The following is a 27,578-nucleotide window of genomic DNA, read 5'->3' as shown; positions in this document are numbered from 1 at the left end:
GATGCCCAGAAAATTCCCTGTCTCTGTCCTGATGTAAGCTGAGGGAGTGGGGGGAGGGTGTGTGTGTGTGTGTGTAGTGTGTGTGTATGTGTGGTGTTTGTGTGTGGTATGTAGGGTGTATGGTGTGTGGGGTGTGTGTATGTGGTGTGTGTGGTATTATGTGTGTGGGGTGTGTGTATGTGTGGGGTGTGGGGTGTGTGTGGGGGGGTGTGGTATGTGTGTGTGGTATCTGTGGAGGGGGTAGGGAATTGGGGGTGAGAGTGGGACACAAGGGCATCAGGGTTTCTTTTCCATTCCAAACACCTGGATCACCCCAGGTGAAGGAGGTTTATGGATAATATTACAGTTGTCCTTTGTACTCCCAACGTCCTCTAGCTCTCTGCCTCTTCCAAGAATTTGTCCACTTTTATCTGAAGCATGTGAGGGAGTTTCCATGAAAGCCTGGGAGGCACCCACTCATGTCACGGAGACCCTTAATGGGCATTGGGCTGGAAGGGAGGCCTTCCCTTCATCCACCACTCCCTTAAGAGCCTGGTTCCAAGCTTGTTACCCTGGAGGACTGGAGGGAGGGGTTTGTGGTGGAAGTGGTCCAGAGTGTGGCCTCCCTGAAATCCTCAGCATTGTTGATGGGGTACCTGGGGTCTAAACCAATTTGTAAAACCAGTTTTTATAATTGTAACTGCAATTTGTATTGTAAAATTGTAATCTGTAAAATCCCTTTCCCAGCCTCACTCTGCCCCTTCCCCCTATCCAAACTCTGCCTGGGCAACACCTTGTGACTCCTTTGTTCTTACTTAATCTCTTCTTGTCTCCTCTGCTCTGGCCCAAATACTCCTTTGTCCTTGCCTCAGGTCTCCTCCAGTCTGGCCCAAATCTCATCTAAACTATCTATGCACTAAAGTCACAAGTTCCTCTCAGTCAGCTCTAACCTTTATCTATGCACTGAGGTCCCTTCTGTCCAGTCAGCCCTAACAATGGCAGCCCTACCCTTTAAAAGTAAAAGCCTGTACCCCTCTCACTCGCAAGTCCCCTAAAGGACTCTTGCCCGCTTCTCATAGAAGCGTAACAATAAACTTCTACAACTCTCACTCCAATTAAGCCTGAGACCTTGAATTCTTTCCAGACTTTATTGCAGGTTTTCTGGTCTTAGATAAGATCAGAATTCCTGCTGAACCTAGAGGGAGCCATCCTTCATCATTTTGGCCAGCCAGCCAGGATAGTCTGTGGTCTCAAGCTTTCTTGGAGTTCAGGTAAGCTCCTTTACCTCCTCCCTCTCTTCCTGTAAGTCAGGTTCATTCAAGCACCTAGGAAGGCTTGACTGGATGATTCCGGAATCTGGTCTATTTTTTAATAGACCCGGGACACATCCCACATGGATGGGGGACGCCCTGTCTAGGGACAAGTGTCTCCGCGTCTAAAAAAATATACACATATATTTTTTTAGGCAAGGCTTTTCATGTAAGATGTCACAGAAAAGCAGACGACTACAAGTGACTTTGGCTTGGGGGCCAGGAAAGGATGGGTCAGTCTCCCTCCATACCCCGAGACTCACCCCTAGGATATCTTTTGTACAACTGAAAAACACTCGGTCTTCAAGACCTCAAGTAGAAAGGATGGGCCAATTTCCCCCTATACTTGGGGGTCTGTGCCTAGGCTATCTCAAAGCAATCTTACCTGGCCCCAATTGGCATCTATCTCAGGGCCAAGAAAATGTGATTTGTGCTGAGGGTTCCAGAAATCCTCTGTGAGCTTTTGAACCTTCCTGTCAGCTTCTCTCTCTCTTCTCTCTCTCTCTCTCTCTCTCTCTCTCTCTCTCTCTCTCTCTCTCTCTCTCTCTCTCTCTCTCTCTGTGAATGAGTGTGTGTGAGTAATCTGACATCTCTAAGCTTTAAACTGCAGCTGGACTGCAGGACATTCCTTTGAAATGCTGATATCTCTTTCCCTCCTCCTCCTTTCCCATGCTGCTGAATGCAGGCTGGAGAGGGAGAGAAAAAGAGCAAAATATTGTCTTGTTTATGAACAGAAGTTTTAAGATCTTTAAAAGTTTGAAAATCTCCTCCTCTTCTTTCCACTCTGGCCAAGTGGAGTGAAGAAAAGGTGATAAGAATGGGAAGGAATATTTTCCCTCAGAACAAAGAGGGAGGTAGACTAACATTTAACTATTTCCTGCCTCACCTAAAAGTTTTGTGTAACAGAATGCAACTGAAAGGCAACTGAAAGCATTCTGGTCATTTTTTAAAAGTGTCACTCCTAATTTGATGCTAAAGAAAAATAAGAAATCATTTTACTACTTGGCATTTAGGCAAATTGGAATATTTTCTAAGATTTGATATGAAAGGTGAGGTTTTTGGGTTCTCTAGAACTGGGATAAGGGAGTAGGTGCCACTCTCTCTCCCTTTTCTAGGGAAGTCAAAGCTATCACTTTCAAAGACGTTTCTAAGGGGTGGACACATAAAATTTATTGGAGTAAAAGTTAGAATAGCTAAAAACATTTGGCAGGGAGGCATAGCAGCTATATTGAGGACCCCACTGGCAACAGCCCTGGGCCCCTGGGGCATGCAGATGATCCTCTCTCCTTTCAAACCCCTGGGGCCACAACCAAGCTCTGCAACTGTGGGGAGAGTAGAAAAGCCTCTGCACCTGGTAAGCCTAATTTTCTATCAATAATTTTGGTATGTGATGAATTGGAAATGCAATTAATGTCATAATGTCATTGTTCTATTATGGTATCTCTAAATTGTAAAATCCTCTTGTACTGTAAAAATTGAGTGACAAAAAGCAGTTTTCAATCTGAATTTTGTTGAAACTAAAAGATGGAGAAAAAGTGTGAAACTAGCTATGTTACTTTATTAGTTCTGCTAACCCTATGTTAAAATGTTTATTTTGTGTGAATTGGATTTTTTATGTTATATCTGATGGCTTAAAGCTCTTATAACTTCATGTGGAGTTTTAAGGTCATTAGATTGGTAATTCACTTGTTTTTATTTCAAAGCTCAAATTTAAGATGATATTGTTACTGGTAAACAGCTGTACTATCTATGCTGTATGAGAAGCAGTCTCTCTTAAAGTTTTGAAGTTTTGGAGTATTGTAATTAGGGAAAACTTTAAGCTTCCAAGTTTGTCTTTGTTGAAAAGGGACGTTTCAGTTAAGATTGTTTAAAATTGTAAGACTATTAACTAAGTTATTGGGCTATTGTTTCAATACTAAAACCCAAAACTGTGACAGGAACAGTTTTAGTCATGTCGTTTTTAAATGAACCTAACTTGCTAAAACCTTGCAAGGATTAAAAAAGATTTTTTTCAATTGGCTTCTAGATTTCAAAAGGAAAGATGGTAAATGGAATTCCTTACAGTTGTGGGACCTGATAAATCTTTATTGCAGCCACAAGGGAATAGAAATAATTATAACTGGCTCTAAGCTGTGATTGTTGAGGCTTGTTGTGTACGTAAAAGGCATTTGGGACCATAACTAAATTTTATTTTGAGTTTGAATTTGGGTATAGCTATCTGCATCAAATCAGTATCTGAGAGAAAATGCCACAAGTTACTCAGAGCCTGTACTGTGGACAGGTGGAAGCCTGCATTTGGTAAAGGCTGGAGGGACAATCTTAGCCTCCATCTGGGATGGGATCCCTCCTGGCTCAGTTTACCCATGGAGTTCCTTTGAAGAGGAATGTTCCCCACCTATTCCTGAGTCCAGCTTTGAGGTGGAATGGATACTGCCTGGCTTGATATCTGTAACTAACCTGAATTTAAACAGAATCAAGAATGTTTTATACTGTCATATTTGGAATGTCACAGGTCCCTGTTTTTTCCTTCTATAGCAGGTTTCTATGATCAGAGCAAGGAGTCAGTAAAAGATGTGAGCTCTTTCGTGTCAGCCTACTGGAAAATCTAATATTATTTTCATCTAGGATTAGAACATATACAGAAAGTTATGCAAACTGCTTAAGATCATTCTTAAAGTTTTATGAATCTCAAACTGTTTTAAAAGAAGGGAAAATAATTTTAGAAGAAATTTTAAATCTCTAGTGGAATTTTGAAAGGCCTACTCTATGGGAAAATATAAAGGACAGTGAAATAGTCTGAGTAATGGGTTATACTAGCCCATACTCACCCCACTTCTGGTCAATTTTCTCTTACTCCTTTTTGGCCCTTGTTTGTTTAGTCTTTTGTTAGATTTGTGTCTTTTAGGCTCAGCACCCTTCACTGGCAGGTGACTCTTCTGCCGGGAACATTGTCATGCAATCTAACTGACCCATGGAGCCTCCATGTTCAAGGCCTACTACGAACGGGCCCCATTTGTGCTCCCCAAGGATATTTCTTTCTTTGTGGGATGGGTGGGTCAGAGGGACGAGGGACCTGGGGACGAGGTATGTGCTCCCTGGGATTTCTCGCACCCCCTCTGACTATTTATAACATCACTAAGCCCAGCACTTCTCCTTTTAAATGAGTTAAATGGGGTTTTGGGGACAAGGTTCTTCAATCATAGCCTTAGATTATCTGCTGGCCTGTAGTGGGGGTGTTTGTGCCCTAGCTAACACCTCCTGCTGCATGTATATCAATAATTCTCGACAGGTAGAACTCCACACCAAAAATATACTGAAAAAGGCCAATTGGATGGAAGAAATTCATGAAACCCTTAGTGCCTTAGGAGCTGTATAGAACTGTCAGGTGAGGAAGGGAGCAGAACTGAGTCACCTTAGGCCACTGATCACTCCTTCCTCTTCCTCATGGTTCCTCCTCTTCCTCATGGTGGTCCTGGCTTTTCCCTATACTGGCCCCTTTCCTGGCTCCACTCCTAATCATAGTCCTTGTCTGCTTAACCTCCTTACTAAGTTTGGCTTTTCTAGGCTCAGTGCTTTCCATTTGCAGTTGATTGCACAGGCTGGATATCAACCTTTACCGGAAGTCGCTACCCCTCACCCCTTGGATCTGGAGTTGGGACAAATTCCGGACATTGGCCACCAACCCCACCACTTGAACGATGGGACCCTGAGAGGCAGGGACAGCTCTACATCCCTTCCCAGCTGGAGTCAGTTCAAGATGAGACCATCGCCCCTGCCCCAAATGAATTTGGGCCCCATCTGTTTAAGGGGGGAATGATGGGGTATCTGGGGTCTAAACCAATTTGTAAAACCAGTCTGTGCAGCTGTAACTGAAATTGGCATTGTAAAATTGTAATCTGTAAAATCCCTTTCCCAGCCTCAAACTCTGCCCCTTCCTCTTACCTGCACTCTGCCTAGGCTACACCTTGTGACTCCTTTGTTCTTACTTAATCTCTTCATGTCTCCTCCACTCTGGCCCAAATACTCCTTTGTCCTTGCCTCATGTCTCCTCCACTCTGGCCCAAATACTCCTTTGTCCTTGCCTCATGTCTCCTCCAGTCTGACCCAAATCTCATCTAAACTATCTGTGCACTAAAGTCACAAGTTCCTCTCAGTCAGTTCTAACCTTTATCTATGCACTGAGGTCCCTTCCATCCAGTCAGCCTTGACAATGGCAGCCCTACCCTTTAAAAGTAAAAGCATGTACCCCTCTCACTGGCAGGTCCCCTAAAGAACTCTTGCCTGCTTCTTATAGAAGCGTAACAATAAACTTCTACAACTCTCACTCCAATTAAGCCTGAAACCTTGAATTCTTTCCAGATGCTATTGCAGGTTTTCTGGTCTTAGATAAGATCAGAATTCTTGCTAAACCTACTGGGATTCTGTCCCTCATCACTGTGACTTCCTGAGGCTCAAAATAACTTTTAAATTTGGTAGAGGTCTGAATGACCATGAGTAAGGGGTGATCAGTGGCCTAAGGTGACTTGATTCTGCTCCCTTCCTCACCTGACAGTTCTATACAGCTCCTAAGCCTTACCTTGTCCCCCAAACTGTGTTAAGTACTGAAAATACACAGGAAAACTCAAAAACCTCTGGCTTACAGGCACTTCCATTCAACCAGGGGGAGGAGTGAGAGGAAGGGGGATAGCAAGTATGCAGATAATTCAGCACAAGGTATTTTTGTAGACCTACAGCCTGTAGCCTAAACCCTAAATGCATACCTGGGGTGCCTTCTCCCACCATCTGCATCCAAGGGAACCCAGCCAAGTCTGGAAAGAGGCTGGTCTCTAAAGAAAGAGGTCAGGCTTTTCCCCGTGCTGTAAGAAATGATGAAGGGGATGGTTTTAGAGAAACTTGGAAAGACTTTTATGAACTGATGCCGAGTGAAGTGAGCAGAACCAGGAGAACAATTTATATAATAGCAACAATATTGTACAGATAATCAACTGCTGTGGAAGCTGTAGTAACTCTGATCAACGCAATGATCCACCACAGTTCCAGAGAATTTGTGATGAAACCTGCTATCTCCCTCCCTCCAGAGAGAGGGCTGATGGCCTCAGGTTGTGTGTGTATGTGTGTGTTATATATTATATATTATGTGTGTGTGTGTATATATATATACATATATATATATATGTATATATACAGAGAGAAGAGAGAGAGAATGTGTCTGTACATATTTGTAATAAGTTTGATTTTTCTTGCCTTCTCCATAGATGGGGGAGGAAAGAGGAGGAAGGGAATTCAGAAGGGAAAAGAAGATTGAATTTAAGAACAAACAAACTCTTCTGCAGCCCCTGCTGCAACAGGGATGCCGGGTCTGTCCCAGACACAAGCGTCTGGCTGGACAGAAGCCTGGGTGAGCGACAGAATGGTAACCCCTTCTGAGGCCTTTGTAAGCCCAGAACTAAACTCCTGATCACAGCTGTCAGAGACATCCAAGAGTGGTCTCTACCATTCTATTTCTGTTCTTCATCTCTTTAAACCTCAGATTTCCTGTAACCCTGTCCTACACCCTGTCCTCCCAGGCCTCCCCAGGCCCCCACATCAGCAGAAGACAACATGCATCTGCCCCAAGACCCAGAAGTTCCTTAGAAGCCACCGAGTCCAGGAATTCTTAACCTTGTCTGTGTTGTGACCTCTGAGCCATCTGGGGAAGAGATATCTAGTCCATCCTTTCTGCAAACAATGTTTTTAAGTGCATAAAAATGAAATAATAGAAATACAAAGGAAACCAAAAATTAGTGAAAAGGAGGAATTTACCCTCCTGAAATTCATCCTTGCCTCAGGTTAATTTAATCCAAATCCTTTATTTTACAGATTGGGACACAGAGACTCAGCTGCCACCTTGTTCCACACTCCTCCTCCAACAGACCTTCCACCCAGTTCTTTCTCTGGCCAGCACAATGTATAGCCAGGGGGTGGGTATGTTTTAATGAAGATAATAGATCTTTCTGCTGCTCCTCCCTTCTAACTGAACAGTTTACTTGAGGGCAGACACCTGGAGTGAGCCTCATTACCCAGTTTCCCAACATTGTGTAAAATGCAAGTCAAGTGTTAACCAAGAAATGTCAAAGAAGGATCCATTCTACAATTCCTCTGCATCTCCCTTGCCCTGACCATGTGCCTCTCTTCCTGTTCTTGCCACCACCTGGGGGAGGGGGCAGTGCTGAGAGCTGAGGAAGTCAGCTCTCCTCTGCAGGGGCTTCTCCAGAGCCAGGTCATGGTGGAGATGGATGGCACGAGAGGGGAGAGCTGGAGGATACAGGGGCTTTCTCTTCACTCTGGGCACGGGGACAAACCAGGCTTAAATTGTCTGTTTTTGTGAGTTGCCCATGCCTTCTGAGGAGCAGATCTTTAAAAGGGAGAGGGAGAGAGCTCGGGAGGTGCAGTGTGGCTGGCCAGCCCTGTTTAATGCCAATTCCAAAGACCACTTCACCTTCTGGACATCTTCTGGATACCTGAGGAAGTCTGAAAGCTCAGGTGGAGAAAACTTAATGCAGAGCAGCCCATTCCCTGGCTATTGGTAATGAGGGATGGCTCCCTCTAGGTTCAGCAGGAACTCTGATCTTATCTAAGACCAGAAAACCTGCAATAGCGTCTGGAAAGAATTCAAGGTCTCAGGCTTAATTGGAGTGAGAATTGTAGAAGTTTATTGTTACGCTTCTATGAGAAGCGGGCAAGAGTCCTTTAGGGGACCTGCAAGTGACCGGATGGATGGAAGGGACTTCAGTGCATAGATAAAGGTTAGGGCTGACTGAGAGGAACTTGTGACTTTAGTGCACAGATAGTTGAGATGAGATTTGGGCCAGACCAAGGAGACATTAAGGAGAGATTAAGTAAGAACAAAGGAGTCACAAGGTGTTGCCTAGGCAGAGTGAGGATAGGGGGAAGGGGCAGAGTTTGACAATACAAATTGCAGTTACAATTGTACAAACTGGTTTTACAAATTGATTTAGACCCCAGGTACCCCATTATTAGGACCACAGCAGGTAGTATATTACTGGGTCAGAGTGCTGGCTGAGGCCCCGAAGGCCCAGCTTGGACTCTAGAGGAGTTGGCCTCTGTCAAATGAGGAAGTTAGACCTTGTGGACCTATCCTAACTTCTTCGTCCTCAGGCCCCTTAGATTTCTGACATTTTCCTGTTCAAAGAGCCCACCCAGCGCTCTCATTCTATAATCTGTGTTCTGTGGCCCACCTCTTCCCATCTCTGTTCTAAGTCTCCCCTAGTTCTGACATTCTCTGTTCTAAGGTCCATCCCAGCTCTGACGGTCCCTGTTCTAAGGTCTTCCCTTTTTCTGCCATTCCTTGTTCTAAGGTTCTGACATTGTTGGAGTGCCTGGTGCTCACAGTTCAGGTTCTAGGCCAGCACAGAGGCTCTTAGACCCAAACCATGTCTCCAGGGCCCCCCAAGGAAGCTGTTGGGCTCTATCCAGAAGACGAGAATGGAGACGAGAATGTTTCAGGAGTCTCTTTGCACAGCTGCCTTCCCTCCAGCCTAGGGGTCCAGCAAGGCCGTCCTGGGGTTTTCAAGCAGTCATGCTTGACAAAGGCTTCTGGGATTCAGGAGAAGGCACACTGAATTGGAAATGTAAGGTTTGGCTTCAAAACCCTCCTTGGTCACCCCACCTGTGGCTGTGGGGAAGCCCGTTCCCCATTCAGGGTCTTCAGAGGGAGGAGTTTGGAGCCGCCCTAGGCCCCGTGACTCCATAGGACCTGGCCTTTGCTCTTAATCTGAATTCTTGTTTTCAGTGGGGAGGCCAAGCAGGATAAGCTCCAAGGAGAGGCCGGGAAGTTTGGGGACTGGGGGGTCACAGAGTCTGAGACCCCAGAGGGAGGGGCCAGTGGCCCTCTAGTACAACCCATATCTGAAAGGAGCTGTCCCTCATAGCTCCCAGAGCCATTGTCCAGTCCCCACCTTCTCCAGGGCTCTCCTCTTTGGGAAGTTTCTCCCTCTGACTTCTGTAGTGGAGATTTGCCTCTTTGCCACTCCTGTTTTTGCAGGTCAGTCAGTCAACGATCAACACACATTTATTAAGCACTTACTGTAAGCCAGACACTGTGAGGAGGACATTTCTTCAGCATTTTAGCTCTTCAAATACTTGGATCCTCTACAGCTGACCCCCTCCCCTCGAATCTCCTCTCCTCCCTTAGCCGGTCCCAGCCCCTTCATCCTCTGCTCACTTTGGATGTGAAGCTGAAGCCCATCCCTGTTCCATGCCCTGCCCCCTGGACCAGCCCCGTTGTCCAGAGCAGGCCTGTCTGGGGCAGGGCAGAGCCTGGCTGTCATCTCCTCCTTCTCAGAGGCAGCCCAGGATGCCACCAGCCTTCCAGGTGTCCCCCAGGCTGCTGGCTCTTTGGGCTGAGAGTTGCCCCAAACCCCCCAAACTGCTAGCTCTCATCATATCCTCCCCCATCCTGTACCTGAAGCTGATCTTGCTGCACCCCCTTCACAGCCGGCTTTAGGTTTCTTCCTCCTGATGTAGGGATATTAGTCTCTGGTAGAAGGTTGCAAGCTGCCCCAGAAGCCAGTCAAGCTCATGCATTAGGGTGCTGAGGACAGAGGCGGGGAGGGATGGTGGGCTGGGGGCAGTGACTGAGCTCAGCTCTTTAGGACGGTGGCTGGGAGAGGGACAGGAGACTTCCCTTTCCTGGCTGAGCAGACCCAAGTCCTTTGCTTTGGTGAAAACAAGGGAAGCCTGAGGGTGCGCTGGCAGGGGCAGATGCCAGGGGTGGGATTGAACATGGAGTTGCCTTTAAAGGGCCCTGCAGACTGGCACCTGAGCCCACGTTGGTATCCTGGGTGGCTCAGGGCAAGGCTCTCCCCGCTCCAGGCCTTTGGGGAGGAAAGGCAGTGGGCCTGCATCTGTTGTGAGCTTCCTTGTAGCTCTGATTCTCTGGGCTGGGCCACAGAGAGCACAGCAGGTGACTTGCTGGTGAGTGTCTGGGGTAGAATTTGAATCAGACCTTCCCAATTTTGAAGCTAGCACTGTTTCCACAATCGCTGGACCTCTAGGTCAGGGTTCTCAGCCTTTCTGGTGCCCTGGGCTCCTTAGGGCAGCCTAGGATTCCCTTCTCAGAATACTTTTAAAGGCTAAACCAATTATATGAAGAGAAAGGTGCCATTTTTTGTGCTCTGAGTTCCTGAGTCCCAGGAAATCTGTTCATAGATTCCTGGGGGGTTGCATGGAGCACCAGCTGATAGGAGGGATCATACCAAAGGATGTGGCAAAGGAGGCTAGCCCCTCTTTGTCCGCAGCAATAGAGGAGCTGGGGCCAGGTGTGTGTTCTCTGAGTACCTCTGAAATGAGAGCCTTTGTCCAGATGCCAGCTCAGCCTTTCACCCACTTGGCCCAAGGAAGAAGGAAGGTGTGGGGCACCTGGGGCCGGCTTCCTCTGTTTTCCAAAAGAGTCCAAAGACCAGGTCAAGGACCCTGGCAGAGCAAACCGTTCACTAGAATCAGGGGTATGGAGGCTTCACATCCCAATAGAGGTCCTCACTCTGCCAGCTCTGCGGAGAGGGAGGGGACTGCTGGGTGCTCTTCAGCCTCCCCTGGCTTCCTCAGGCCATGTCAGCTCCACAAGCTTGAAGGAATGATCACATTAGAGCAGGAAGAAGGCCGAGGTGGGCTACCCCCTCCTGAGGAAGAGGTGGGGGCATGTATGAGGAAGGGGCATTGGCCTTGGCGGGAATGGAAAGCACTGGGCAGCTGAAGGGCCCCAGCAGCAGTCCAGGCCAGATGGGGGGGGTGATTTGAAGGAACTGGCCATATATAAGAAAAGACTAGCAATGGAGGTCATTGACTTTGGAGGGCCATCATCTGAGAGAGGGAACCAGACAGCTAGCAACAAAGGACTGCAAGTTTCAAAGAGGTGAATTTAAGCTCAAGGTAAGGAAATAGTTCTTCAAAATTCAATTTATCCAAAAGTGGGATGAGCTGCCTCTTGGGCTCCCCCATCAATTGGAGAGAGGTTCTCAAGGGAAGGTAAGATGACCTCTTGTCAGGAGTCAAGTCAACAAATCACCAAGCAATGAGCATTTATTAAATGCCTACTACATGCCAGACATTGTGCTGAGTGCTAGGATACAAAACTAAGCAAAACATAACCCTGCCCTCAAGGAGCTCACAGCAAAATGGGAGGGACAGCTTGCCAATAAGTGTTTGCACAGAAAACGTGACGTCTAAATGCGAGATAATCTCAGAGGGGAATCTCGAGCATTAAGAGGGATGCGCGGAAGGGTGCCAGGAGCCAGTGTTCCAGGCATGAAAGCGCCCAGGGCCAGAAAGAGCCAGGAAGATGCTGCTCTCGGGTCACTAGACTTAGAAAGGCAGGAAGGGACCAGGTTAGGAAGGGCTGGAGAAGCCTGGATGTGTGCGTCTGGTCCAAGCAAAAGGATCCTACCTTCCTCCCCAAGCCACACGATTTGCTCCTGCCAGCTTGGTCTTCTTTAGTGTCCTTGAGCAGCTCATGCTCATTCCTGCCTCTGAACTTTTGCAGAAGTGGAAACTGAGGCACCAAGTGTTGGTCTGCAAGTGTTAAAGGGATTACCATGTGCCTGACCCTCAAGCTAAGGGCTCGAGACTCAAAAAAAGGCTAAAACAGATATTCTGAACTGCCCAAGGTCACACAGTTAAATAAGAATGTCTGAGGTAGTATTTGAACCCAGATTTTCCCTCCCCTGAGTCCTGTGGTCTAATATGAGGTTGTAGATATAGAGCCTGAAGGTTTTAATGATCATTGAGTCAAATGATCAAAAAACCACCAGAGATTGTTGAGTCAAACCTCCTGGTTTTACAAATGAGAAAACTGAGTCACAGAGAGGGAAAGTAATACTTTCTAAGTAATACTATTAATTTAAATGCTTGTTGAATTGTCTAAAGTGGGCTTTGAACTCAGGTTTTCTCTGCCCCAAATCCAGTGTTCTTTCCATTACAGTATGTTGAGGCAATATATGTAAGTATTTTGCAAACTTTACTGGGCCAGTTGTTAGAGTTAAATGCTTCAGAATCCAACTTAATTCACAGAACATTCAGGTTAACATCCTTTAGAAGGTACCTGAGAGACCATCTAGTCCAGGGGTGGGGAACCCATCAGGCTCATTCGATAACTGGTAAGTCAACAAGCACTGATTCTGCATTTATGGTGTTCCAAGTTCTATGTTGAAAGCTGGAATATAAAAGGGGAAACTGAGTCAGCAGGAGGTCAGTTGACTTCCTCAAGGCCACACAGGTGGTTAAGTAGCAGAGAAAGAAGTCCAACCTATTGGGGTACAGAAATGAACTGAGATGAGTCAAATGGACACATGGTTCATCTTTTAACTTTTCCTATCTTTGAAAAACTTTCAGTATACAGTATATTCTTCTTTTGGTTCAATCAGGTGATTTTTTTTTTTTTATGATTTGGCATTGAATTCAAAAGGTTTTTGACATTCTTTAAATGTTCATCATGAAACCAGACTTCTCACATTGGATGTGAAGTAGATTTTTGACGAATAGTCCATTTTTCCACTTCTAACCATAATTATGCACCTTAGGTTTTCAGCGAAGTTTAAACAAGGTGAGCGTTTAGGCCATTGAAGCATGTTTGTCTTCATTTCTTGAATAAATTCTTAACCTTTTGTGATGTATAGCATAGGGTTGCAGTATTGCATTTCCATTTGGCAATTTCTATAAATTTCAGTGTATCAATATATTTGTAAAGTTTATCATTCTCTCAATGCAGATAATACCTCCAGGCCCTTAAAAAAAATCCCTTAAATATTTTTGTAGGAGAGGATGTTTTATTGTCTGATTAAGATGCCTTTGCATTATTAATATATCTCTGAAAGTGCTGGACAGTTTCCCAGATGAAATTTATCTAGGGTCTTCTTCCTACTCAAGTTTGGACCTAACATTTGTTCATCTCTCTCAGATACATATGATAAAAGGTTTGATGGGCTGCATGTCATTCTGGCCTTCTGCACGTGGCAGTAGGTACAGGGAAGCTGTGCATGTGCCAGGATCCATCCAGGTCCTGAATGAGTCAAGGAAGCCTTCACCAGATTCACTGGACTGAACCAGGGTGTCACTTGCATTAATGAATTACCCAATGAAGAGATCTTCTTATGCTTATTTATAAGTACTCCAGAAGCTATGATAAGAAGGGAAGCGGTTAATGGGGAAAAAATATTTCCATCAGACTTATCTAATAAGGGTTTGGTATCCAGGATATATACACAACTGACATATATATATCCTCTATTCCCAATAGATAAATGGATATGTATAAATAGTATTATCTATATCTTTTTAGTCTTATCTATAAGTTGTCTAGTATGAGAGAAATTTGATACAAATGTTTTTTTCCCCTATTCAACTGCTTTCCATCTTATCATAGGTGCATTAATTTTGTTTGTGGAAAAGCTTTTCCGCTTCTCCCTAGCACTCTCAAGTCCAAGGCTTTGAGGGTTTTGACTGCTTGCCAATCTAGTCATGGGCTTGCAGTTGTTTTTATCTACATGTCTCTTATTTTTAGGGATTTGGAGCATTCTTTCACGTGGTTGTTAGTAGTTTACAATTCCTTTTTTCAGAACCCTTTGTTAATCCTTTGACCACCTATCTATTGCGGAATAGATATTGATCTCACACACATATGCAGATATGTGCATATATATGTATATGTGTGTGTTAATTGTTTATATGTATTGGATACCAACCTTTTATCAGAGAAATTTGATACAAATTTCCACTTAATTGCTTCCTTTCTTATACTAGGTGCCTTAAGTTTGCACAGAATTTTTCAGTTTCCTGTGATTAATAGTATCTGTTTTATCTTTTGTAATTGCTTCAGTCCCTTGTTTGGTAAAGAATCCATTTCCTATCCATAAATGTGAGACAAGGGCTTGGTATCTATGTGTAGCACTGTAGCAGCAAGCACCCCAAGCGTCCTCAGGGTTTGCAGCTACCACAGGTTCTTGGATCTGCTTTGTTAAAGGAAAGCAACTCAAAATGGGTTAACAAGCTTACTTTAATCAGTCAGACATATATCGTTTACCTTGTTCAGGGGAAAAAGGTCAGCACCCCGAACTTCAAAGCATACAGGCAGAATTATCAAGACAGAAACAGATCAAGTAGACAGCTTTCCAAACTGTCCAACCATTACATCCATACCCAGTCAACATCTGGGTTTCCACATCTGGGTTTTTCAAAGCCGGGGGACTCTCAACAACAGCTTCCCAGAATTCAGATCAAATCACAGAACACTTCTCAAAGTGAGTCCCAAAACAACGCTACACATCAGGGCTTATATAGCCTTCTCCTGGCTCAGAGAATGTAACAACCTTTTGGACCCACTGGCCAATCAAAAAGTATCAACTGAAAAACAAGCCTCCCACCCCAGTCTCCAGGTGCACTTTAGCCTAGGGGCAGGGAAGATCTTTAAATTTGCATTTCCATTACAAGCACCAATGCAATATTTACAGCACCCATGATGACGATAAAGACGGTGCCTATAAGTATCGCATGACATTTGATCACAAAATATACCAAACTCTGCAGATAGAGGATAGAACTGAAGCATTTATTTAGACACTGGAGAACCAAATCCCAAGCTGATTCCATCATAGTACCAAAAATATTCAGAAACCATAACAACACTGAGAGCCACAGCATCCTTCAGCCTTCCCACAAACCAATACAAGATCAATATTTACTCACAAACCTCTCTATCTCCTTGTCTGAGTTCCTTTATCCCCCACCATCTCACTAGCTCTGACTACCAGCTTCCTGTGGGTTGTACTTTCCCTCAGCAAACTCCTCCCAACACAGGCTCCATTCAGCCTATAAGGGGGCAGAGTTTACTTTCAAAGCAGGGGAGGTCTTCAAACTCCCCCCTACATCTATTAAGGGGCAGGGAAGATCTTCAAATTCCCATTTCCATTACACAAGGAAACATAACTAACAAATTTATATAATATGTAACCATTCTTCCCAGAAAATAAGTGGTCAAAACTTATGAACAAACTATTCTTGAAAGAAAGGATCACATAAAAGTACACTTCAAATCACCAATAATAAGAGATATGTAAATAAAAACAAACTTGAGATTCATCTCACACCCTACAAATTGTCAAAGATGGCAAAATATGGGAACAGTCTGGTCAGCCAGTGTAGCAGCAAGCACCCCAAGCATCCTCAGGGTGGCTGCCAACACAGATTCTTGGATCTGCTTTGTTAAAGGAAAGCAACTCCAAATGGGTTAACAAGCTTATTTTAATCAGTCAAATATGTATTGTTCACCTAGTTCAGGGGAAAAAGGTCAGCACCCAGAACTTCAGAGTATACAGACAGAATTATGAAGACAGAAACAGGTCAAGTAGACAGTTTCCAAACTGCCCAACCATTACATCCATACCAAATCAACATCTGGGTTTTTCAAAGCTGGGGGACTCTCAACAACGGCCTCCCAGAGTCTCATCTGATCAAATCACAGAACACTTCTCAAAGTGAGCCCCAAAACAAAGCCTCAAATCAGGGTTTATATAGCCTTCTCCTGGCTCAGAGAATGTAACAACCTTATTGACTCACTGCCCAATCAAAAAATATCTACTGAAAAACAAGCCTCCCACCCCAGGCTCCAGGTGCACTTTAGCCTAGGGGCAGGGAAGATCTTAAAAATTTACATTCCCATTACAGCCAGGTGTTATAACAGATAGAGCACCAGTCCTGAGTTCAATTCTGGTCTTGGATACTTACTAGCTGTGTGCCTCTGGGCAAGTCACTTAACCCCTATTTGCGTCAGTTCCTCATATGTAAAATGGGGACACACTAGAGAAGGAAATGATCATTCACTCTAGTATCTTTGCCAAGAAAATGCCATAGGTTTTGTCCATGGGGTCATATAGACTCAGCATGAAGGCAACTGACCAATAACAACATGGTTGGAATTGTGGGAAGATGGACATAGTAATGCATGGCTAGAGCCATGAATCAGTACAACCACTTTGGAAAACAATATGGAATTGCTTTATTCTTACAACAAAGTAACTGAGATGTTCATATCCTTTGACCCAGAGATTCCATTACTAGGCTTATATAACAAGGAAGTCATTGAAAATAAGAAAACCCTGATATACAATAAAATATTTATAGCAGCCTTCATTGTGGGAGTAAAGAACTGGGAGCAGCTAGATGGCCATCGATTGGGGAACCACTAAATCAGTTGTGGCACCTGAATACAATGGAATGTGACCTGCTGTAGAAATGAATGATGTGATGAATCCAAAAGCAGTCTAGGAAGACTTGGGTTAAGTGATGCCATGAAGTCAACAGATGCAGGAAAATATACACAATGCTGTAACAATGCAGAGCAACCACAAAACAAATAGAAGTGACCGTTCTGACCATACAAAGATCCAGAGAGGCCCCAAAGCAGAGACACAGGAGGAGAGCCCTACCTGGCTCCTCTGCAGTTTTGGTGATTCTCTCTCTCTTTTTTTCTTTAAAAAATACTATTTGTTATATTGGATAGCTCTCTGGAAGGGGCAGGGAGAGGGAAAGTGGGGGAAATCTGGGCAATGTAAAAAATAGGTATTGATAAAAATTGATTTTAAAAAATGCTCAGAATATAACTCCAATGATTTTTTTCTTAATTTTCATTCTTCCTGACCTCTCTGAAGCCTTCGATATTTGTCCATCACCCTCTTCTCTCTAACTTTTTCTGACTCTGCTTTCTTTTCATTCTCCTTCCACCTGGCTGACCCCTCTTTCTCACTTTCTTCTGCTTCCTTTGTCTTCCTCTAAGTCATCCCCATTAACCGTGGGTATCCCCAAGGCTCTGTCCTGGACCCTCTTCTCCCTCTCTAGACCAGTCATCTAAATGTGGTCTGAAACCCTTTCAAGGAGTCTGCAACTATTTTTGAAACGGTAACATATTTCAATTTCTAATATGGCAAATATTGATAAGTATAACCCATATAAATAAAAGTTCTTGAGGGTGAGATCTCAAATAATTTTTAAGAGCATAAAGGGGTCCTGAGACCAAAAAGCTCGAGAAGTTACTCTATATTTTCTCTTTTAGGGATTCAGTCATCCTGTCCAGCTTTCACTCTGCTGCAAAAGTGATCTTGCTTGATCTCAGATCTGACTATGCCAGCCCCCTACTCAATGAACTCCCTATTACCTCTAAATTCAAATGTAAAACCCTCTGTTTGGTGTTGAAAGCCCTTCAAAACCTGGCCCCCTTCCCTTCCAGTCTTCTTATGCCTTACCCCCTCTGTCCAAGTATTCTTGGATATATATATATACATATATATGTATATATATACATACATACATACATATATATATATATATATATATATATATATATATATATATAATCTGATGACATTGGCCTTCTTTCCTCTCCTCTCACATACCACTCCATCTTCTCAACTCCATGCTCATGAAACACGCTTTCTCCTCATCTCCAACTCCTGGCTTCTTTCAAGTCTCAATTAGAATCCCACCTTCTACAGGAAGGCTTCCCCAAGCCCTCTTAATTCTAGAGCCTTCCCTCTATTAATTATTTCCTAGTTACCCTGTACATCCCTTGTTTGTGCATATCTGTCTACTTGTTGTCTCTCTCATTAGACTGTGGGCTCCTTGAGAGCAGGGACTGTCTTTTGCCTTATTCCCAACACTTGTTATGGTGCCTGGCACATAGTATTTAATAAATGCTTATTGACTGGTTAACTGAAGAAATCTAAGCCAGGGAGGAAGGAAGGAAGGAAGGAAGGAAGGAAGGAAGGAAGGAAGGAAGGAAGGAAGGAAGGAAGGAAAAAAGGAAAGAAGGGAGGGAGGAAGGTGTAAAGTTAATGATCTTCCCAGCCCATTAATAGACCTCAGATGGAGCCCATTAAGGGAAGCTTGCTTAGGGGAGCTTGCTTGTTGGAAGGTTTTCATACCTTTTGTTCATTTCTAATTAGCCACTGAGTCAGGAGGGTTGTGATATCCTCTGGCTCTAAAAAGGGTATATATACTCTGCAGTTAGCATTTTGCTTTGGGGCTCACTCATTGGAATAGTGTTCTTGTCATTTGACCAGATGAGACTCTGCGTAGCCATTAAGGAGCCCCCACCCCCACCCCCAGTTTTGAAAAACCCAGATGTTGGTGCTTCTCTCTCTGGTAACTATGTATGTATTGCTGTGGTCAGACAGTTGGATCTGTCTGTTGATGTGTGCTAATTTCTCAGACAGTTAAAAGCCTTGTTTGTTGGTCTGTATTTCTCTGCTTCTATTTTCTATTTTCTTTGTTTGTATTTTCTCTGAAGTTCAGGGTACTGATTTTTCCCTTAAACTAATGAATGTAATTTAAAAAGATGGTTGACCCCTTAAACAACTATCTTTCCTAGTAAAGCAGATCTAAGAACCTGTGCTAGCAGGCATCCTGGATATGCAGGTGTGGTTGCCCCTATGAAAGGAAGGAAGGAAACCTTTATTAAGTGCTTTTATTTATTTATTTATTTATTTGTTTGTTTGTTTATTTATTTATTGCTGCGCTAAGTACTTTATAAATATCTCATTTGGTCCTTACAACAACCCTGGGATAGTGGTGCTATTATTATATCCGTTTTACAGCTAAGGAAACTGAGGCAAACAGAAGTTCACATGACTTGCCCAGGGTCACATAGCTAGTAAGTGTCTGAAGATGAATTTGAAGTTGGGTTCTGTCTATTGCACCATCTAACTGCCTCTAGTCATTAGACCTGGATTCTAGTTCTGGTTCTATCACTTGATAGCAAGCACCATGATCTTGGGTATCTGCACCTTAGTTGTTGCATCTGTAAAATAAATATAAAAATACTCACCTGCCCATGTCACAATGATGTTGTTAGAATCAAATGTGGATTTTGTGAAAGTACTTTGTAATAAGATTTTGCTTTGCTTTTTCCAGTTTGGGTGGGTGAGTTGCAGGGAGAGTAGAGTAGGGTCCCTGTAATGGGAATGCAAATTTAAAGATCTTCCCTGCCCCTAGGCTAAAGTGCACCTGGAGCCTGGGGTGGGAGGCTTGTTTTTCAGTAGATACTTTTTGATTGGCCAGTGGGTCAATAAGGTTGTTACATTCTCTGAGCCAGGAGAAGGCTATATAAGCCCTGATGTGTAGCTTTGTTTTGGGACTCACTTTGAGAAGTGTTCTGTGATTTGATCTGAATTCTGGGAAGCTGTTGTTGAGAGCCCCCCCTCGGCTTTGAAAAACCCAGAGGTTGATTTGGTATGGATGTAATGGTTGGGCAGTTTGAAATCTGTCTACTTGATCTGTTTCTGTCTTGATAATTCTGTCTGTATGTTCTGAAGTTCGGGGTGCTGACCTCTTTCTCCTGAACTAGGTAAACGATACATATTTGACTGATTAAAGTAAGCCTGTTAACCCATTTTAGTTGCTTTCCTTTAACAAAGCAGATCCAAGAACCTGTGGTGGCGGCCACCCTGGGGACGCCGGGGTGCTTGCCGCTACAGTCCCCAACCCCACAAAATGACAACAGAAGGAGAGAAGGAATCACAGACAAGCACGGCATCTTTGAAAGTTACATGGCAAATTTTTTTTTGCTTTTCTTTTTAGTCAATAAATAAACATTTATTTCTTCTCCCTTCCACTTCTCTTCAGTTGAAAAAACAAAAAAAAGGCCCCCCAAAACCTTTGTAATATATATAGTCAATAGTCAAGCAAACAAAAAATATCTATCTAAAAAGTCTATCACCTCTGCTGGCAGGGGGGTAACATGTTTCATCATTGGTCCTCTGATGGCTGACATCACACTGATCACAGTTCCTTAGTCTTTCAGAACTGCTCACTTCACTGCATCAGATCATCCCCATCTTCCCATTTTTCTCGGAAATCATCCCTTCATCATTTCTTATGGCACAATAATATTCCATTACATTCATATACTGTAACTTGTTCGGACATTTCTCAGTTAATGGAAACCACTTTGGTATCTAGGCCTCTGCCATTAGGAGAGCAGCTGATAGAAATACCTTTATACTTTTGAGCATAGCTCCAAATTGCATTCCACAATGACTGAACCAATTCTTAGCTTCACCAACATTAAAGTGTCTGTTTGCCCTCAGTCCCTTTAGTATTTCCTTTTAAAAAACTACCTGTTTTAAAAACTATTCTTTGACCATTTATCAGTTCTGGAATATCTCTTGTTCTGTGTTTAGTTGGGAATTTTTTTATTTATCACAGTTTAAGTTTTAAAAATTCATTGATTTGTTCTTTTTTATCTTTTATTAATGTAAGCATTTAGAGCTATAAAATTTCCTCTCAGAACTCTTCTAGCTGCATGTCATAAATTTTGGCATGTTGTCTCATTACTGTAATTTTCTTTAATGAAATTTTCTATTGTTTTTTATAATTTGTTCTTTAACACAATGGGTTTTTTTTTAATTGAATTATGTGATTTAGTCTTCAGTTACTTTAAAATTCTTTAAGGACCATTTATTGAATATAATTTTTATTACATTTTGATTAGTAAGTGATATATTTTAGTATTTTTGCTTTCTACAATTTTTGGTGAGGTCTTTATGCCCTAGTACTCATTGAGTTTTTGGAAAGGTGCCAAATATAGCTGAGAAATACGTCAATTTCTTTCTTTTATTATTCAATACTGTTACAAGGGAAATTCTGAGAAACAAAGTTTGAAGCAATACCAATAAATGGGGTCAATGGCCTTTCTCAATGACCAAAATCCCAGAGTGAGGACCCACAGGGTTTGTTTGTTTTTTTAAAGCAATCGGGGTTAAGTAACTTGCTCAAGGTTACACGGACAGTTATTTCTGGGTGTGGTGCTGAGTATGTGAGCCCGGATTCAATCCCGACACTGGAGCTGGTGCTCTTACTCGCTGTGCTACCTGGCTGCCCCCCCCACAGGGTCTTTTAACAAAGTAACAGAGCAACATAAGTGTGTCTTCTTCTGATTAGCTAAATGTTTCAATGAGGAGGCAGGATAAGGGTCATCTCAGTTCCTCTCCATTACATCATTAAGAGATGAGCTGGAGTTCTCAGGTAACAGGGAAAAGTGCTCATATGAGGGGATTAATCTACAGGTATACAGGAGTAGCCACAGTAGTTCAAATTAATAAGATCTAGTCAGGGTAGTTAGGTAGTATAGTACATAGAACATAAACCTGGGAGGCAGGAGGATCTGAGTTCAAATCTGGCCTCTGACACTTATCAGCTATGTGACTCTAGATAAGTCACTTAACTCTTATGGCCATATATATCTAGAATTTTTTTTGTTTCTGTTAGTCAAGTTTCTCTGGAAAGTGGGTGGAGTTACAAGAATAGAATCATGGCCTAAGTGACCTGAACAAAACTGATTACATTTTAATGAAATAGAATTTAAGAATCAATTTTCTATTTCATAATAATAACCAGAGAGATATCACCTTTAATTTTTCTAAAGTTCTATTTAGATTCTTCACTTCCTCCTTGCTTATCTTTCGGTTAGACTTTTCCAAGTATGAAAATAGTAACCACCTTATTATAGTTTTGCTATCTATGTGTTCTTCTAATTTGGTAAACTTTTTCATTGTGTTTAGATTCTATGCTATTAGTTTACAAAGATATTAAGTATTGATATTGACTCATTATCTGTTGGACCTTTGAGTTTAACATAATTCCCCCGCTTATCTCTTTTTATATTTTCTATATTTATTGTAGTTTTGTCTGTGATTGAGTACCAGGTAGGTGGTGCTGCAGTGTATAAAGTGCCAGGAAAACTCATCTTCCTGAGTTCAAATCTGGCCTCAGACACTGACTAGCTGCATGACTTTGAGCAAGTCACTTAACTCTGTCTGACTTAACTTCCATATCTGTAAAATGAGCTGGAGAAGGAAATGGCAAGTCACTCTGCCAAGAAAACCCCAAATGGGATCATGAAGGGTCAGACACAACTGAATATCACCCCCAAATCCCTCCTTGATTCTATATTCATCTTATTTCTCCTTTCTCCTCTCCAATTTTCTTCCTATTTCCCAGTTTAGTTCAGTGTTTTTTTTGCACCAAATTGTGTGTGTGTGTGAGTGTGTGTGTATTCTACCTCCTCCTTTCTTTACCTCTCCATTTTTCTGCTTTTAAGATCACAAAATAAAACTATTCCTAGGCTCTTTGTCTTTAGCTCTCTATTAACTTTGCAGATTAAGATTCTGATGGGACATTTGTTTCTTCTATTCAAATGTAAACACTCTGTCCTTGCATAGCGTAATCCTTTCCAATTGCTGGAATGTATTTACTTTTTCATGGGTCTGTTGAATCTGTGTTTGCGTTTCAAAGTTTCTTCTCAGTTCATCTCCATTCTTCAGCAGTATGTGGAAGTCTTCTATTCCATCAAAGATACCATTTCCCCTCTGTAAGGCTCTACTGCCCTTTGCCAGGTAGGTTATCCTTGCTAGTAAGGCCCTTTGGCCTTTTGAAATTTTGTACTACAAGGTTTCCTCTTCTTTATGATGGCACTTATCAAATGTTGCACAATCTTGATAAGGGCTCCTTAAGATTTGTACGCCTTCTTTTTGGCATCTTGCGATGTTTTGCTTGTGCTTGGGAGCTCTGGATTTTGGCTAGGCCAGACATTACTAGAAATGTTTATTATGTATGACGTTTTTTTCAGGAAGGGACTAGTGGATTCTGTCTATTTTCACTTTTTTCTAAGTTCTAGTCATTCTAGGCATTTTTCATGCATAATTTCCTGAAATGTTGTCCTTCAGTAATTTCAGTCACTCTTCATGACCCCATTTGGGGTTTTCTTAGCAAAGATACTGGAGGGAGCAGCTAGGTGGGGCAGTGAATAGAGCACTGGTCCTGGAGTCAGGAGGACCTGAGTTCAAATATGACCTCAGACACTTACTAAGTGTGTGACCTTGGGCAAGTCACATTGCCCTGCCTTCCCCCCTCCAAAAAAACAAATAAACAAAAAAAAAAGCAAAGATTCTGGAGTGGTTTGTCATTTCTTCATCTAGCTCCTTTTACAGATGAGGAAACTAAGGCAGACAGAGTTAAGTGATTTGTCCAGGATCATACAACTAGAAGGTATCTGGGGCTACATTTGAACTCAGGAAATAGAAGGCCCTGCCCTCTATGCACTATGGAACCACCTCACTGCCCTGAAAGGTAGCACCCAAACTTTTTTTTGGTCATGGCTTTCAGGTAGTCAAATTATTCTTAGATTTCTTTTTCCTTGAATTCTTTTCCCAGATCAGTTCTTTTTTATATGAAATGCTGTAATGCCAAACAAAGGCAACTTCCCAAGGTTCAAAATACCAGCATAGGTGCTCTCCATTTTATTCAGTGACAAATTAAGAACAGAGAGAATCAACATATAGCATAATTCAAAATACAGCATTTACCAAGTGTGATTTAATCAAGTACTACCCCACCCCTGGACATTATATTCATTTAATCAATCACAAAGTCCCTCTTCTAAATACTACTCCACCCCTAGGCTGTACATTCATTTAGTCCATCACAAAGCCCCTGTTCTCAAATGAAGATTAGTTTCTAATCATAAGTCAAAAGTTCCCCACCCCTGGATCACAATTGAATCTACCCCAGAGTTACAACAAGCTTAAGCACAGCATTTAATACCCAAATGGAGGTCTTTTCTTCATCTTGATAGGAGGCAAGTTCTCAGCAATCTTTGTTCCTGGGGAGACAAAGCTTAGCAAGGCCACAAGATACATTGCCATTGTCTTCATTAATTCATTCTCTGTCTGCAGAACAGTCCTAGGACTCCTGAAAACATTAGCAAAACCCCCTTCCAGGATTTCTGTAAACATACAACAAGAAAATCCTTCTTCAGGGCTTCTGAACCAACAGCCAGGTTCCAGACCCTCTGCAACAGGACTGTTTGTCACCAGTGGACAAATCTGTCAAAACAACATAAAAACAGACAGACAAAGTACCAGCAAAACAGCCATGTCTCCTCAGTCCTTGGCAGCTCTGGGGGCAGGTCTCAAAAGTCCAGGGCAATTCAAAGTGGCCCTCAGCAATCCTCTCAGTCTCTCTCTGCTTCCAAGATGCTGCTTCCAAAAAGTTCTTCTGCCTCTCTCTTTTCTTGTGTCTCTCTAAATTTAAGTCATCAGCTCCTCCCAGTTCAGGACTCTCTTTTCACATCAACAAGTCCATCCCGCAAGTGGGATTCACAAGCTCTGGGTTTTAACATAATCAAACCAAAAACCAAACCAATACAGGGGGATCTTTAAATTCAATTACTATTACAAATGCCTTATATTTTATTAATTTTTTTCAGTCTTTTAACTTAGTTTTAATATGTCTTGTCTCAGAGTCACTAATTTCTCTTTAGTCCATTCTAATTATCAAGGAGTCTATAACTTGGTAAGGTTTTATATGCCTCTTGCACTAAACTGTCCATCCAAGTCTTTGGAGGTTTTGTTTCTTTTCGAATTCTTTTTTCTAGAAATCTCGTTTCATTTAAAATATGATTTTTAGACTCTAGATTTGTGTATTCTGGTACTTCTATTTTACCTGGTTCCTAAATTTTATAATTCTTTGAGGCTTTCCTTGTAGAGTTTATGGTCATTTTCTTCTGGGTTTGTGTCTTGGGGATCTCTGCCTTCACAACAGCTCTTTTTTGTGTGTCTACCCCCCCCTCTTATTCATTCATTCTTTTAGCCTTTCTTCTCAGATTTGGATTTTGTGCCCCCCTGAGGGGAATGCTAATGACTTCTTTGGTCCTGATACGTGTTCTCAGGAGTTCTACTTTCTCTAGGTTTTGCGTTCTTCAAGGATATCAAGGATAGCTCAGGACAGAGACCTGCAAATCTTCAATGCTTTCTTTCTAGGTGACCTGATCTAGGACAAAGTCTGATAACTGTTTTCCTTGTAACCGCCCTCTTTTGGTGCCAGGTTATACTAGCGCAGGCTTTCCTATGGTTAGAATTCCAGTATACTACACTACTGTTTCAAGTCCCTGTCAAATAGCTGGAGGGCTCTACCAGTTGAGAGTGACAGAAATTCAGCTTGTCCTGGTCTGAGGTCCCTGCCCTGGTGACTTAGCCGTAGGTCTCAGCTATGGTCTGTGGGCTGAATCTGTGACCCTACTTGAGTCACACAGCTGCTGCTTTTTCCTGTTTGCCTCAGGTCTCAACCTCAGTCTTCTCTATATCCAATACTCCTGCTGCACCTCACCCTGTTTCACAGAAGCAGGCCTCAGGTCCACCCCTTCTGAAGGCTCTGTGGAGGTTTTCTTGGCTGAACCCTTTTCTTAGCAGCTACAGATTTCTGCCTGTCTTCCTTTGCTGACCTGAACTGGAAAAATTTCTAGCTGTGCTTTCTCCTTGGGCTTTCCAATCCCTACCTGGTTTACAATTTTTCCTTGGTCTTTGCTGAAATTGTTATACAAGAGTATTAATTATCTATTTTAAAAGAAAAGCAAGCTCCATAAAATAGAAATTGACACTTTCTCAGTGTAATTATTTATTAAATTTCTAATCATTTTTAAAATATTATTTTATTTTCCCCCAATGACATATACAAATTTTTAAACATTTTTTAAAGTTTGGAATTTCAAAATCTCTCCCTACCTCCTTTGCCTCTCTTCTTCCTGAAATGGTAAGCAATTTGATATAGGCTATACATGTGCAATTACGCAAAACATATTTCCACATTAGTCATATTGTGACCAGAAACCAAAAATAACACCCCATGAAAAAGACAAAATGAAAAATAGTATGCTTCAGTCTGCATTCGGACTCCATCAGTTCTTTCTTTGGAGGTGAATACCATTTTTCTGTCATGAGTGTTATGGAATTGTCTTGGATCATTGCATTGCTGACAAAAGCTAAGTCAATCACAGTTGATCATCATTCAATATTGCTGTTACTATGTACAATGTTCTCCTGGTTCTGTTCACTTCATTTTGCATCAGTTCGTGTAGGTCCTTCCAGGTTTTTCTGAAATCATTTTGCTTATCATTTCTTGTAGCACAGCAGTATTCCATTACAATCATATACCACAGCTTGTTTGGCTATTCCCCAACTGATGGATATTCCCTCAGTTTTCAATACTTTGCCACCACAAAGAGGTGCTATAAATATTTTTGTACAAATACTTCCTTTTCCCTTTGTAACGATCTCTTTGGGACATAGGCCTAGCAGTGGTATTGCTGGATCAAAGGGCATGCACAGTTTTATAGCCCTTTGGGCATAGTTCCAAATTGTTCTCTGGAATGGTTGGATCAATTCACAGCAACAGTATATTAGTGTCACAATTTCCCCACATCCCCTCCAACATTTATCATTTTCCTTTCCTGTCATATCTAATCAACTTTTTAAGTTTAACTTTTAAATTTATTTAGTTTACAATAAAATTTTCTCAAAAGTCCTTTGCAACTGGCAAAGCCACAAATGCCATATTATGTTATCTATAAACACCATATTATTCTTATATTCGGTTATTCTTAGCCCCATTGTATATTCATCATAAAAACAGAAATGGGCTCTATCTCAACTGACAGGAATTGACTAGTTACCCCACAGCTATGCACTGGCCAGACCTCAAACCCTGAGCAGAACGTGGCGGGGAGGGCATGGGGAGGGTGTGAACACCATTGCCTCATAACTTAAAGAAAAAGGAAAACAGAAGGAAATGAATTTAGAGAAATTTTGGCTAGAGACCCATTTAAGCCAGACCACTCCTTGAACATTTAAAGACAGAACTGGAAAAAAGGCAAACAAAGAAATGTGAGCCTTCTGTCAACAATTCCACAATATCTCATTAACAGCAATAACAGCTGATGGGCAAATACTACTTTGAAGTTTACAACATTAAAAAACATAGATTATAGATACCAGTGCTAGAAGGGCCCTTAAAGCAAAGGTGGCCAGAGCTAAGAAGGCCCACAGAGCATAGCATATATGCCTTACATACATTAAATATGTAACAAATACATCTTTCTGTTTGCATATGTAAAAATTATTACCATCCCTGTTTTACATACGAGGAAAACAAGTACAGAGAAGTTAAGTGAGTTGTCCATTGAATCCCCCAAAAGCACACAATCTACATTTCTTAGGATGCTAATGTCTCAGTTACAAGAGGAAGCAGACAGGGTGTAAGGGTTATGGGATTTAAAGATCTCCCATGCCCCATGGACGTGCTGACATAGCAGAGCAAGAGAAAGTGAAAAGCCGAGCTAACGGTCCTGCGGTTGGCAGTTGGTGGCGGTTGCTGTGAGTGGGGAGAGGAGGACCTTTGCCTGAGGTAGCCTGT

At 42.4% G+C, this 27,578-nt stretch overlaps 1 protein-coding gene and 1 long non-coding RNA gene across 2 annotated transcripts in view; one reads left to right on the top strand and one right to left on the bottom strand.

The window, feature by feature from the left end:
- On the top strand, window positions 1-7,416 carry LOC138177349 (uncharacterized). Its single transcript, XR_011172481.1, has 4 exons — window positions 1-33; window positions 1,124-1,250; window positions 6,545-6,687; window positions 7,149-7,416. It is a non-coding gene; the product is annotated as an uncharacterized lncRNA (long non-coding RNA).
- Window positions 1-27,578, bottom strand: part of TMEM258 (transmembrane protein 258) — a 428,372-nt gene that overhangs the window by 59,738 nt on the left and 341,056 nt on the right. The gene's annotated exons all lie outside the window — the stretch shown is intronic.

This window comes from Petaurus breviceps, unplaced genomic scaffold, assembly GCF_028583685.1.
Source record: "Petaurus breviceps papuanus isolate PSGF00001 unplaced genomic scaffold, PetGlider_PUasm1.0 90397, whole genome shotgun sequence".
In the NCBI taxonomy this organism is placed as follows: domain Eukaryota; kingdom Metazoa; phylum Chordata; class Mammalia; order Diprotodontia; family Petauridae; genus Petaurus; species Petaurus breviceps.
This window is presented reverse-complemented; position numbering and strand designations above follow the sequence as displayed.